Genomic DNA, 15,860 nt, shown 5'->3' with positions numbered 1-15,860 from the left:
CACTAACCTTCCTCCATCTGTCTTTCTCTATCACATTAGTCTACTTGGGTGGGTATGGTGGGGGGATGCTAAGCGCTATTGATCTGCCGGCCAATAGGACATTCCACGGCTGCTGATCGCCGTGTATTGATCTGCGGTGTCTCTCTGTTTAAGGGGCGCCACGCGGAAACCAGCGCGCCATTCACTAGCCCTTCCCAATCCATTAGTACAGTCCGATCGACCGCACAGTACATCAGGCGGCGCACACCTCGCCCGCCTGCTCCTTGGCCGTGCTCCAGCCAGTCTCTTAATCACAAAGCTCAAATCAGAGAGACGTGTCACTTTTTCCTTTTTTTATGGGACTTATTAAATTGTACAGCTATTAAATTGTCCACTCAGAGATCAGCCCTGGTGGAACCATCCTCACCTCACTTACTATATATGCCTTTCCTGGCTCAAGCATTGAAGCATTTCTTTGGCGTCTACTGCTGCTGTGTAGTACCATCAGTAATCAGTAATGCTGTACTTTGCTGTACTTACAATGCAAAAGGATACAATGAAATCACTATTCATGTGTCCAGGGGATGCACCCTATTTTTACCCTTATAACCATTCAACCCTGCTCGTCGTATAGAAAAAAGTAAACGTCTCGCACGAGCGGGAATGAGCGTGAGGCGGTGAGCATGCAGTGACCATGATTTTAACACTTCTGGTGCCACTGAATCTTTCAGAATAATGGCGCTAGAGTGCCATCCAGATGAGGGAGCTTTTACTCTGAAGCATCTTCAGTTTTTTCTTTCGGTAAAAAGCAGGGAGCAAAATCGCTAACGCTAGCGTTAGCTCACAATAGCTATCTTCCTCCAGAAACATTGATATTGTAATCGCGATGCAGTGTAAAATCAGAAATGAGCACCTGAACCTCGCGGATCGACTCTGTACGTATGTCTGTAATCCACGTGACTCGAGAACCGTTCGCCCCGCCCACCGGCCACTGCTATGCCCTATACAGAGCATTCCATTCCTTGGTAAAACACTGCATTAATGCTATGCCCTATACAGAGCATTCCATTCCTTGGTAAAACACTGCATTAATATGGGCATGGCTGTGTGTTTCAGTTACAGTCCTATTGGATGTGCAGCGATGGAATGGAATGACACTGTATAAAAGCATCCACAAAAGTGTATTTTATGTTTTACTGCATTTTGAATGGTGGACTTACTGGTTCTGGCTGCCGGTTATATCCCTGCCCTTCTGGCTGCCGGTTTTATCCCTGCACCTCTGTTCCGGTTTTATCCCTGCACCTCTCTCTGTTCCATGGTATTATCCCTGCACCTCTCTCTGCTCCATGGTTTTATCCCTGCACCTCTCTCTGTTCCATGGTATTATCCCTGCACCTCTCTCTGTTCCATGGTTTTATCCCTGCACCTCTCTCTGTTCCATGGTTTTATCCCTGCACCTCTCTCTGTTCCATGGTCTTATCCCTGCACCTCTCTCTGTTCCATGGTTTTATCCCTGCACCTCTCTCTGATCCATGGTCTTATCCCTGCACCTCTCTCTGTTCCATGGTTTTATCCCTGCACCTCTCTGTTCCATGGTCTTATCCCTGCACCTCTCTCTGTTCCATGGTTTTATCCCTGCACCGCTCTCTGTTCCATGGTATTATCCCTGCACCTCTCTCTGTTCCATGGTATTATCCCTGCACCTCTCTCTGTTCCATGGTTTTATCCCTGCACCTCTCTCTGTTCCATGGTTTTATCCCTGCACCTCTCTCTGTTCCATGGTTTTATCCCTGCACCTCTCTCTGTTCCATGGTTTTATCCCTGCACCTCTCTCTGTTCCATGGTTTTAGGGTTTTATCCCTGCACCTCTCTCTGTTCCATGGTTTTATCCCTGCACCTCTCTCTGTTCCATGGTTTTATCCCTGCACCTCTCTCTGTTCCATGGTACGGTTTTATCCCTGCACCTCTCTCTGTTCCATGGCATTTGATCACTTTGGCTCACTTCTGCCTGCTGCATAAAGTTACATGTTATGGTCTAGAGCCATCTTTTATTATTTTATTACTGATTTAAAGGCATGGCCCAGATTGCTGGAGTGTGTGTGTGTGTGTGTGTGTCCGCGTGTGTGTATCTGTGTGTGTGTGTCTGCATGTATATAACCCGGGGAGGTGCAGGCCCATGTGACCTGGCTTCTATTACCCTGATTGAATTAACTGAGTGGGATCGTAAAAAAATAGAAAGAAAAAAGGACGATGGTGAAGGGAAAAAAACAGGACAGAAATGGTATGGTTTTAAATGACATTCTCAAAACACGGTGCAGAATTGAATTTATCCATGCGGTATTTCAGCAAGATTTCCACAGTTCAGCAGGAAAGGTAGACACGCACGCGCATGCGCACACACAAATGCAAATTGACACACATACAGACACAATGCATTCAGTCAAAATGCAGACGTAGACACATGCATACAGACAACACACACACACACACACACACACACACACACACACACACACACACACACACACACACACACACACACACACACACACAGAGAGACTTAGCACACAAAAGATTCTCTTGATTCAGCAGAATCACATTAGACTGTGGCATCCAGACTTCATTACAGATACACACACACACACACGCACACGCACACACACACACACACATATTTTGTGCCTATATTCCCATGAGGAGCCAGGGCCAATTTATATCAATTTAGCAATTTCCCGAGAAAGCACAATTTTGGGGTTTGAAGACCACACTGTGTGTGTGTGTGTGTGTGTGTGTGTGTGTGTGTGTGTGTGTGTGTGTGTGTGTGTGTGTGTGTGTGTGTGTGTGTGTGTGTGTGTGTGTGTGTGTGTGTGTGTGTGTGTGTGTGTGTGTGTGTGTGTGTGTGTGTGTGTGTGTGTGTGTGTGTGTGTGTGTGCGTGCGTGCGAGAACAGGAGCCAAAGTCGTACATTTTGTCTATGAAGCAACTCATGTAATTACGATGTAAAATTCATGTAGACGCTGTCTCTGGTAAGTTTGGTGCCTGTGCCTGGTGATGGACATGTGTGTGGCTAAGTGTGTGTTCATGAATACAAATACAATGGATGAGAACGAAAGATGATGAAGCATACAGAAGGCTGTGTGTGTGCGCGTGCGCGTGTGTGCGAGACATACACATGTAAACATTAGGAATAACAAGTTTCTCCTGCTCAGGAGGGACTTGTGGGTTTCAGAGGGGGGCAGGGTGGACATTGACAGCAGGAGGCAGTGGAAGAATCCAGGACACCCCCCCACCCCACCCCACATAGCACCTAACATATGGCGTTCATCTCCTCTTTATTGTGGACCACACTGAGAGACAGAACAGGGGGGGGTCTCTCTGGACGACCGTAAATCTTCCTGCTTTAAAACACATTTGACCGCCATGACAGGCATTCTATAAAGGTACAGTGTAAATATAAACAAAGTGATAACATGTAGGCATGTAACGATTCACTCAACTCACGATTCGATTCGTATCACGATATGAGGTTCACGATACGATTTTTCACGATATTAAAAAAAAAAGATTTTAAAGAACAATTACCGTTTATTTTATTTGATATAATTTATCTTCCCCCTGAGATTTTTATTTAACTACATTGCAAAAAAGTAGCATTACTTTTGACAGTGCAGAAACTTAATTGCCTTCCTTGATGAGTATCAACGACCATCATCACCTGGGCACAGTCACAGACACACACAGCTCCCCTCTACAGTGCTCTACTACTGAAAGATATTTTTGAATTTCAATGAATCGATTCATATCGTCGGGATTAATATCGATATATATCGATATACGATATATCGTTACATGCCTAATAACATGTGTACGAATGGTTGGTTTCACAATGGCTCTCTTGAAAGAGTTTCATCGGGTGCATCTGTGTTGGGCGGGGGGTTAATTTGCATCCTCATCTTCACACCTGGGTGCTTTTGATAGAAGGTAGAGAGCATAGTCAGGTCGTGCGTCTCAAGGACGCTTCGCTAATTAGCCCAGACCAGACTTAATGAAGGCATAAATCAAAGAGGCTTCGTCAAATTAATAACATCCTGACTTTCATCAGTACAGCTGTCCGCACTTGGTGGCATGCATGGAGCAAAGGGAGAGAGAGAGTGAGAGATGACACATGTCTGGCTTTGAAAATGGTCCAGACTGGGTTTAGAGCCAGTTGTTCTCAAGGGTTTGGTATGGGGACCCAGACTTTTGACTGAGAAGTTAGGTGTCCTGGTGGCTTCACCGATCCAATGCCCTGACTAAGCTTGGGCGATATCACAGTCATTCAGTACGATAGGATTTTAGTCATTTTCATTTACCTATGTCAGTGTCATTAGGCAACCTTGGATGTGCAGTGCTGCACAATGTCTTCTGTCTCATGCAAAAAACTTGCAATGTGTAAGCGTATGTTACAGTCTTGTGAATTTATTTTCTTTTCAACTAATCGTTGTATTACTGTCAATGCATATTATTATTTATTTGATATCACCCCAGCCACTGGGATACGAGCTTGACATCCTCGTCAGCGTAATAGTATAATAATACAAAAAATAACACCTGTGTGAAGTGAGGGGCGCTCTTATCATGCTATGATTAGGTGATGTAAGGATGATGTAAAACAAACGGTGTAAAAAAAACCCATTACATTCTCTTTAATGTTTGTGTTAGGGACAAGATGGCATAAATTTACCCTTCATTGTCAATGGCGTTTTTAAAACAAACATTGAACTAAGAACAAACATTAAACCTGTATATAGGAGGGGCTAGTGCCCCTCAAAAATGGAAGTCATCAAGACAAGCTTGTAAAACATTCACACAGACAGACACCGTATATGTGCATGACACACAAACGCATAGCGGTCGCCCGTTGAGTTGAAAGGCTGCAACAGTAAATACTAAATGCTTTGGGCCAGAGTGAGTGAGGGGTTGAGAGGAGGGGAGTTGTGTACTGAGGCAGTGGTGGTGGGCTTTCAGAGGGAATGCAAGAGAGACACAGTGTTTTCTCCTCACTGCATGAGGCTAGCTGCTCTCCCCAATGTCACGAATTTTGTCTAGAAAGGTGCTTTTCATCAACGACCTCCTCAACTCAAAACCTACCTGTATTATTAACACATATGCAGCCTTTCAGCTCAGCGGGAGCACGTGTGACACACCAACATGCACACATGTGTGCATATAGTACACATTATGCAAAAGCATGTGCATGTGGGCTGCTCTCTCTCTCTCTCTCTCTCTCTCTCTCTCTCTCTCTCTCTCTCTCTCTCATGGAACATCAAAAAAGTGACAATGAACCCCCGTTGCCCTCCGATCCCCCCCTTTCTCTTTCTCACTCTGGGGACCCGTACGATTGACCAGCATGAGCCAAGATCAGGCATCAGAGGAGGGGATTAGGGTACTCATCTCCCCCCTATCCCTCCCTCCCTCTCTCTTTCTCCCTATGAATCTCCCTCTGTTCCCACAATCTATACTTCTACCTCTCGTTCCATCCTTTTGCCTTTCATCTACGGTGGCACGCCCACTTTCCTCTCACCATTTCCATTCATTTCTCTCCATTTTATTGCCATTTCTTCCTTTCACCTTCCTCACTCTTTTCACATTCTCCTTGTCTTGTGCTTCTAATGTATGTCCTGCCGTGTGGTTGTGGTAGATACGGTGATACCTCAGCCTGTCTCCCTCTATATTTGAACCCTCACCCCCCCTCTCTTTCTCTGAATCCCTGGCTTGCTCTATCTCTAACTCTCTCCACCTATCTCTGACTCTCTCACTCACTCACCCACTCACCAACTCTCTCCACCCCCCCCCCGTCTGTCTGTCTGTCTGTCTGTCTGTCTTCTGTCTTCTGTCTGTCTGTCTCTCTCTGGGTCGTGCTCTTTGTGTCAGTCTTTGAACAAAGTTGTTTGCATTGGGAGACATTAGCATAATCCTCTCTTTCCTCCACCCTCTTTCCGTCCTCCCTCGCTCCCTCCTTATTCTCTCTTTCACTTTGCTGGGGCCCTTGCGTGCCATCTCTCTCTCCCTCTCCTCCATTCCCCTCTCGCTAAATATTTACTCCTTGCTCAATAACTGACTGAAGGACACTTGTTCAGAGAGAAAAGGCCATGATTAGAGGGCACTACAGGGCAGAGAGAAGAAATAAGCAACACAGAGAAAGAGTGTTGGCCTTTTTAAAACCCTGTGTGCGCGTGTGCACACGTCACACTTTGAGACGGTTTTGGACATGAAACCAGTTGTTTGGGGACGCATGTCTAATTTGGATCAGACTTTGGTGACCAAGATTTTAGTACAGTCCCTGTACTAAATCTGTTCTGTCCTGTTAGGGTTGGTTTGGTTGGGGTTGGTTAGGGTAGGGAAACATGGAATGAATGTAAGAGAATGCAGTGTCCTCAAAGGTTTGCAAAGCGTGCGACGTGCGTGTCCTTATCTCTGGTACTACACACATTCATATTGCCAAAGAAGGCAGCTGTCAATGTTATATCATTAGTTAATGGTTTTTTACATAGACCCAGGTAAATATTTGTATTGAATGACTCAGAGGTGCAATATATGTAGGTCTGAAAGCAGAACTGTGTGTGGTTGTAGTAAGTAAATAAATCAATGTGTTCGCACTGCATCTGCATCCATTGACAACCCCTCACTGGACTGTACTTCCCCCAGAATATCCATATTATTTTATACCAGCAGCCGTAATTACCTGTGGCCAGTCAATGGTGAGTCGTCCAGGAAATGGCAAATCCATAAACCTTCGGCAAAAAATGATGTAGCAGCACATGGTGCAACCTCAAGGAGTGGACTGAATGATGTAGCAGCACATGGTGCAACCTCAAGGAGTGGACTGAATGATGTAGCAGCACATGGTGCAACCTCAAGGAGTGGACTGAATGATGTAGCAGCACATGGTGCAACCTCAAGGAGTGGACTGAATGATGTAGCAGCACATGGTGCAACCTCAAGGAGTGGACTGAATGATGTAGCAGCACATGGTGCAACCTCAAGGAGTGGACTGAATGATGTAGCAGCACATGGTGCAACCTCAAGGAGTGGACTGAATGATGTAGCAGCACATGGTGCAACCTCAAGGAGTGGACTGAATGTAGCAGCACATGGTGCAACCTCAAGGAGTGGACTGAATGATGTAGCAGCACATGGTGCAACCTCAAGGAGTGGACTGAATGATGTAGCAGCACATGGTGCAACCTCAAGGAGTGGACTGAATGATGTAGCAGCACATGGTGCAACCTCAAGGAGTGGACTGAATGATGTAGCAGCACATGGTGCAACCTCAAGGAGTGGACTGAATGATGTAGCAGCACATGGTGCAACCTCAAGGAGTGGACTGAATGTATAGCAGCACATGGTGCAACCTCAAGGAGTGGACTGAATGTAGCAGCACATGGTGCAACCTCAAGGACTGGACTGAATGTAGCAGCACATGGTGCAACCTCAAGGAGTGGACTGAATGTAGCAGCACATGGTGCAACCTCAAGGAGTGGACTGAATGTAGCAGCACATGGTGCAACCTCAAGGAGTGGACTGAATGTAGCAGCACATGGTGCAACCTCAAGGAGTGGACTGAATGTAGCAGCACATGGTGCAACCTCAAGGAGTGGACTGAATGTAGCAGCACATGGTGCAACCTCAAGGAGTGGACTGAATGTAGCAGCACATGGTGCAACCTCAAGGAGTGGACTGAATGTAGCAGCATATGGTGCAACCTCAAGGAGTGGACTGAATGTAGCAGCACATGGTGCAACCTCAAGGAGTGGACTGAATGTAGCAGCACATGGTGCAACCTCAAGGAGTGGACTGAATGTAGCAGCACATGGTGCAACCTCAAGGAGTGGACTGAATGATGTAGCAGCACATGGTGCAACCTCAAGGAGTGGACTGAATGTGGTTCAGTAGCTTTTATGTTTTGAGGATGTGAGGACATTATTTGACTGTGTAGGGTCTGGTGCAACTTTTTGTGTCGCCGTGTCAGCTTCAAGACCGTCCTTATCAAGGACTCGCTGGACCACTGCAAGAGTGATACAGTTGTAAATGGTAAATGGTGCATTTATATTGCGCCTTTATCCAAGGCGCTTTTCATAGATCGATGGCAGAGGAAACCATGCAAGGCACCAACCTGCACATCGGGAGCAATTAGGGTTCAGAGTCTTGCTCAATTACACTTTGACACTAACTCTGGGGCAGTCCGGGATCTAACTGGTAACCTCATGATTCCCATCCACTTTGAAATGGGTTCGTTTTAGAACTTGCTTACTTCAGCCATTGCAGCATCAAACAAACTTCCTCGCTGATGGGGCGGTTTTGTGTATACTGGGAGTGGGGACTTGTATTTTCTTGATGTTATGTGCTATGTTGTTCTGTACTATATGGTTACTTATATATATTATATATATCTGTACTATATGGTTACTTATATATATTATGTATTATATATATCTATACTATATGGTTACTTATATATATTATATATTATTATATATATCTGTACTATATGGTTACTTATATATATTATATATTATTATATATATCTGTACTATATGGTTACTTACCGGTATGTGCTTTTTCTGTTGAAACAGACTGTGAAGATGAATATCCCTGAGGGGACAATACATTCATTGATTGATTGAATCAGAAATGTAAACAGTACAAGGTACAGTCAGATATTTAGGCTAAAAGGTTAACAGAAAAAACGTCCTGGGGATTTGTTTCCATTGTGGTCCTTATATAAAGATATTATTACATTTATGTTTCTCCGTTCTTTCTGAGAGCTGTGTTGACATTCCTGCACGGGATGGGCCAGCAGCCGAAGCAACACTAAGCTGTTATGATGGATCTATTGACTGTTTAAAAGAAATGAAAGAAAAAGAACAGCTACAGTAGCTACCACTGCCAAGAAAAACCTTGCTGGCAGTGCCACTTGGTTCTCAGAAGGACTGAGCTCTCCACGTATCTGATAAGGCGTTCCTTGTCGAGAGGTTATGAAAAGAAAATACAGAGCGACATGCAGGATAGGAGAGAGAGAGAGAGACACCGAGACGAGGAGTGTGTTGGAGAGGGATGAAAATATGAAGGAGGAGTTTGTAGGAGGATAAGATCCCGGGTGTTGCTTGTGTACCATTCCCGTCCGTTTCATAGACGACAAGCTACGGCCTCAGAATAGGGACGCTATAGTTCATGTCTGGGTGGGAACCCCTTTTGGTGTTTGAAGCATTATGTTATACTTTAGCTATTGAAAAATAGCAGATCTACAAGCTCATATAAAATAGCAGATCTACGAGCTTGTAGACTGGAGAATTAAGACTGGAGACGTGAAGGAAGTGAATTGTTGTGCTAGAATTTCAGAATGCATGAATGACGAGTGAGATGTAGTGTAGATGATGCTGATGTCATAAGAGGAGAAAGAAAACGCTTGTCTGATGTTGGCGAGGAGAGCAGAGGTGCAGAGAGGAAAGGAAAGAGGAGAGGAAAGCAAAGAGGGACGAGAGAAAAGAGGAGTGGAAAGGAAGTGGGGCTCAACGACCATAACAATGATGTCATAAGGCATAAAACCTTTATCAAGACAGTCAGATGAAATATTCGGCTGAGACACAACGCACGCACGCACGCACGCACGCACGCACGCACACACACACACACACACACACACACACACACACACACACACACACACACACACACACACACACACACACACACACACACACACACACACACACACAGATCACCCTCATAGGTCCACATCTGTTTTTGTCATAAGAACCCTCCATCGTTTTTCTCTCTCTCTGACTCTGTCTCTTAATCTCTCCATCTATGCCTCCCTCCCATGGTGCCTGTGTGATGAGCAGTGTTTAGGCAGATATATTGGTCCCATTAGGGGTACTTGATTCAGCTGCGCTCCGGTAAAGAGGAGGCCATTACCCTCGGCTCCTCCAGACCACTTTAACAACGTGCACATACATCTTCCTCCAGACACACAGCTGACACCAACACACACACCAGAGAGAGACCCATGTGTGCAGGAACGCTCCGCTCGGCCACTCTTGTGCCTCTGTGCACAAGCATGTGCACCGTAGAAATGTAGTGTGTATGCCCAAGACACATACAGTACAGTACCACTAGTCATACACACACACACACACACACACACACACACACACACACACACACACACACACACACACACACACACAGATAGAATGTCGATGTGTATCCGTCTAACTTTAGTGCTGATGATGGGAATGGCAGGTGTATGTCTGTGGGAATTACTTTTGGAATGTGAGCGGGAATTCGGTGAACTCTGACTGGAATAGCTTAGTGAAGGGCATGGTGTGTGGGTGTGTGCAGCACACTGTGCACATAACTGTATGTGTGTGTGTGTGTCCAAGGATGCTCTGGAGGAAAGCAAGAGGACAAATGGAGAATGCCAAACTAAAGGGAAAGAAGTTTCAGAATTCAGACTGTACTGCATGTGTGAATGAGGACGGGAACCCCTCTTGGTGTTTTACCCCTTCAGGACGGGAACCCCTCTTGGTGTTTTACCCCTTCAGGACGGGAACCCCTCTTGGTGTTTTACCCCTTCAGGACGGGAACCCCTCTTGGTGTTTTACCCCTTCAGGACGGGAACCCCTCTTGGTGTTTTACCCCTTCAGGACGGGAACCCCTCTTGGTGTTTTACCCCTTCAGGACGGGAACCCCTCTTGGTGTTTTACCCCTTCAGGACGGCAACCCCTTTTGGGCTTCTTGTTGCTATGTACAGTATATACTGTAGCAATATAACATTTCTGACATTTTTGAATAAATATTAGATTCTTTCCCCGAAAACTTTTAAAGGTAGAATGTGTATTGTAAGAATATTTGCGGACCATGTGTAATTGTGTGTGTGCGTGTTTCTGTGTTTACTGGGGATGCAGTATGTGTCAGTTCTTGAGTTGTTAAGACATTAAATTCCATTTCATTGGCAGATTGCAGATTATTTTTGTGCCACGGTAAGAAGTTTATTCTAATGAGCTTGTAGTGCAAAACCAGCTAGTGTGATGATGAGCTCTGCGTCAGCAAACGGCGATAGTAGTCCGCAGCTGGAATGGCAAATGCATGGCATACTTCACCTTAAAGACAAGGCTGACAGCAATTGAAAGTGTCAGCCACACACACAATCGTAAAAGTGGCCCATCAATTCAGTGCGTGCAACTGCATAATGGAATGGCTCCTGAAACGAGATCTTTGGATTATTTCACCCTCGGGGAGTTGAAACGGAGACACTTGAGAGAATATCCTCAGTTGCCTTACCTGACACAGCTTTGGTCTGTTTCTCAGAAGTAATTCATGTGCTTATTAATTTATGGAACCTCTGTCTGTTCCACATTTTTCTCCCTCAGTAGGTTGAGCCATTGATCAGGACTTCCACATGGGCATTGACCGTGACGGTGACATTGTCTGTTTTTCCACTTTCCCCAAATTTGAGGCGCTTATTACCGTTTTTGTTTCGGAGTTCCTGTGCATGCGCGGCAATGGGCTATGGATGCACTGTTGCCACGGTTACGCTCCCCACGGGCTATATATCTGGAACAGTTTTGGAGTTACTGCAGATGCGCGCCCACAGCCTATGGGCTGTGTTGTCATAGTTACGGTCCCCCCAGGCTATGGGATTTGGATCAGTGGACTCACCGACAACGCCAGACCTGGCTCACGGCTACAGCGTTATATGCAGGACTTTGAAATTCATACTCACAGCCCCTTTACTCACATTGTAGGTTAAGTATTCACTGTACCTTCAGTTCACTCCTGATATGACAAATGGAGATTATAGGCCAGCTATGTTGATTAACATTGGGGGAAAAAAACATTCACAATTCCTCAAGGAACCGTTTGCAGAGTTTAACATTTTACATTTTAGCCCCCAAAAAAGTTTTACGAAGAACGGACATAGACCTCTCCGAGAGACATCCTCTGAAAAACAATCTTTAATAAATGGATCGCCCATTTCGGCTTCATTCATTTTGAAACAATTGGTTGTTGAGTGCAGACAGCAAAGGGGAGGTGTAGATTGCTCTGTGATCTCATAGGAGCTGCTGTGCAAGGTTATAGGTGCCCAGAACTCACAAATTATTAGTATTATTCTTTTTCTTTAAATTCAAACCATAACTTGAATGTTTTCACATTTTGATTATTTGTTGACAGCCCTTACTGTATATGTATACTGTAGAAGTGTAGACACGCACACATAATATTGAGTGAGTGTACTGCGTAATGTGTGTATTTGACTCTCTGCATGTGAGTGCATGTGAGTGCTTGTGTGTGTGTGCGTGCGTACCAGTGGGTGGCAGAGGAATGCAGCAGCGGGTACAGAGGGCTGAGTTGTGTTTGTGGAGCTATGTGGAGCAGCATCTTAGTGATAAGTTAGATCAAAGCATTCAGAGACCTCATCAACCCTGAACCGCCTGCTCCCTGCTGATCCTCTGGAACCATATATTCACCAGTACCAAGCCCACCATACTAGCTGTTCTGTGTGTCTGTCTTTGCAGGTATGAGTATTTATATGTGTTTATGTACATGTTCCACAATATCTCCAGATTTTACTAAGAAAGGTAGTGTGTGTGTGTGTGTGTGTGTGTGTGTGTGTGTGTGTGTGTGTGTGTGTGTGTGTGTGTGTGTGTGTGTGTGTGTGTGTGTGTGTGTGTGTGTGTGTGTGTGTGTGTGTGTGTGTGTGTGTGTGTGTGTGTGTGTGTGTGTGTGTGTGTGTGTGTGTGTGTGTGTGTGTGTGTGTCCATCATCCACTTCCCTTATGCAGGCATGCCTGTTCTTTGTGCAAAGGAGGATCTACAGTATGTTTCTATATCTAGCAGCAGTATTTATTTTTATTTTTGAGGTGGTTGCTTGAATAAAGCTGGGTTTTCACCAAATGCAGGCTAGACGACCACCAGAACATTTCAACGGAGGCTTTCAACACTCAGGGTTCCGGTTATTTTGGGTCCTTTTGGGTGAAACACATATGTTTAATGTTTCACCCGGCTGCAGATTACAGCTAACTTTATCCATGTCATGTGGTTTCGGGCCAGGGAGCCAATCAACAAAACATTGACTCACGTTAGCTAAGCTTACAAGCATAGCAAAACAAGTGCTACCGATCCAGTTTGTATTTGTATCAATTCCCGTTGTGCGTGTGTGTAAATTGCGTACTCTTCACCTTTTTGTTAGCTTAAAGTTTAAAGGGATATTTAACTTTCAAAAAAACTTTTGGTAATTGTATCACCTACTCAGGCTTATGTGAACACCCAAGACAGTTTTTATGTTGCTCGATATCAGATTTGATATTAATTTGAGTTGCCCCGCCCCCTTCCTATACAAATTGTTATTCCAAACCTCATTTTAAGTTAACCATGATAGATTAATCGAAAACACTCCTTTTTTCTGGTGACTGATATTGTCCCTAATGAGGGGACAGTAAATGACAGTGTCATTTACTGTTTTCATTTATTTTAATAATTATTTTTGGGTGTTTTTCTGGAGCGTTGAGAGTGTTGATTTACTCTCAGCGCTGAGTAAATCAACGTTGATTTACTCTCAACGCTCTTACTCTTACCCCCAAAAATAAATGAGAACAGTGAATCCTCACGTATTAGAAGGACATTATCAGTCACCAGAAAAAAGGTTGGGTGTTTTCGATGAATCTATCATGGTTAAAATGAAGTTTGAAGTTACAATGGGTTTGTATAGGAAGGGGGGCGGGGCAGCAAAATCGAAATTCTGAATTGAGCAACTTAAAAAGTGTCTGGGGTCAGTGGGGTGTTCATAAAAGCCTGAGTAGACCATAAAATTACCAAACGTTTTTTTTAAAGTGAAATATCCCTTTAAGCTCAGTGAAGAGAACATAATAGTGTGTGATGGTTAAGCCTTAAACCATCATACACCAAATCTATGTTCTCTTGACTGAGCGAGCGATCGTTTCCCTGTGTGTGCACCCCTCCACGAGTCCACATTGCACTTTGCTCTCGGATGAGCTGAATTATTTAGTGAAAAGATGGGATAGGGGTTTTTCTCCTTTTCTAAGCTGATTGAGGCTTGCTTCAGTCCAAAACACATTGACCCAATGTGTTTTTGAGTCGATCCAATCAAAAACGCATCGGCAGTGCATGAAACCGCTCAGCTTGAGAATGAATCGATTCTCTCTCTCTCTCTCTCTCTCTCTCTCTCTCTCTCTCTCTCTCTCCTGCAAACAAGATACACACGCTTGTTGTGCTCCTCCTCAAAACATCTCGGTAGGTCTCTGACAGGTCTGGCAGCATCCTCTCGTGTCCACATTATTGGATTATAACAAGCTTTATATGAACCTTGTAAAAGCAATTTGGGTTTAAACTTCAGTCAGATAGAGACAGGGGAGAGGTTAGAATGTGAACTGACCATTTAAAGGCCGGTCCTTTTGCTCTTACAATACGTCATACGGTAGTTAGGGGGGTGGAGAACACCACCCCCTCGTCAGGGTGAGAATGACGTAAGAGTACTGTATGGTCAATGGATGACATAGAGAGAGATGTGATGTCATGATGGTCTTAAAGATGTCATCCTTGCATTTACACTCTTTAGTTTAGTTTAGTTTATTTGATCATCCTTCAGTTTCAAATACAATATTTACAGACAATGAATGGAAGCTGTTACAAAAACAAAACAAAACATGAAGATGATCAAAAGGAATAGGCAGAAGCTAAAAGCTTATAAATGCCTGTCTCTGTCAATAATGTAGCATGCAGAGGTTGGTGGGTCAGTAGGACACCCCCCTCCCTGATGAGAGCCTGCGAGATACACCCACACATTCATTGAATGTGACTGGGTGGGGGCTATCTGTCTATCAAACCATGTGACGACTGTGACGTCATCCATTATTCATGAAGTGCCATGTTGCAGCGTCAATATTTCATATCTCATATCGACGTGAGCAGGCGGTCGTGCGCGCATGTGTAGCCGGAGGCGTCCGTTGTTATAAGGAGCACTCTGATTTCCACTTCCCCTCCGCTCCCCTCCTCACAAGTCTCTCTCTCTGGCTTGGTCTCTCTCTCTCTCCATTGCTTTCTTTCTCGGCCAGTAGTAATTAAATTAACTCTGTCTCTGATTGACAAAGGGCCAGTCTTTCAGGCCATAGGTAGAATAGCGGTCAGTGCTGGGAGCGGATATGAAGTTAGGCAGGAATGTGCTGAGTTGTGCGGGCTGTGGATGCTGGATGCCTGTTTTTGAGACATTATCCAGTTTTTGGACAATATGATTTAGAGATGGTGCAGAGGCGTCCGTCTCTAGACATGGTAACGCCCCGCCTGCCTCTGTTTGACCTACCGACACTGCCCATCTTACCAGACTTTCCTCCGAGGTGGATAGTCTGGTGACACTGACGTGAGGTTACTCCGTGGTGGGAAATAAATATTTCTCTGTGTTGGCATTGCCTTGGGGGGGGGGGGGGGGGGTAGTAATAATTTACTATTCTGTCTATTATCGGGTTGCAACTCGAACTCTACCTGAACTTCGCAATGCTTGACACGGCAACTTGCAGCCCTTAGGAACTTGAGCCTCTAAGGCTCAAGTTCGCTAGATTTTATCGGCAAAAAGATCTAGTCCGCTGTTGTTGGGAAAATAGTTGCATCAGCGGGATGTGAACCCGGGCAGTGGGATCCGTAGTCTAGTGATTAGACCATTATTCTAGCGAGTTGGCTGGGCTAATGGGTGGGAGCCAATTAGAGACAGAGAGAGGGGGGTGCAGATTCAAGTCTGTAACCAGTAACCACTAAGCAGGTTTCTACAAGCGGCATACAACATCCATGCGTCACAATAACTGCATGGCTGACACACCAAGACGGCAGT

At 44.9% G+C, this 15,860-nt stretch overlaps 1 protein-coding gene across 3 annotated transcripts in view; it reads left to right on the top strand.

Annotated features, from left to right (window-relative positions):
* The window catches only part of lrp4 (low density lipoprotein receptor-related protein 4), a 117,775-nt gene that overhangs the window by 54,252 nt on the left and 47,663 nt on the right, over window positions 1-15,860 (top strand). The gene's annotated exons all lie outside the window — the stretch shown is intronic.

This window comes from Electrona antarctica, assembly GCF_951216825.1.
Source record: "Electrona antarctica genome assembly, chromosome: 3".
In the NCBI taxonomy this organism is placed as follows: Eukaryota; Metazoa; Chordata; class Actinopteri; order Myctophiformes; family Myctophidae; genus Electrona; species Electrona antarctica.
This window is presented reverse-complemented; position numbering and strand designations above follow the sequence as displayed.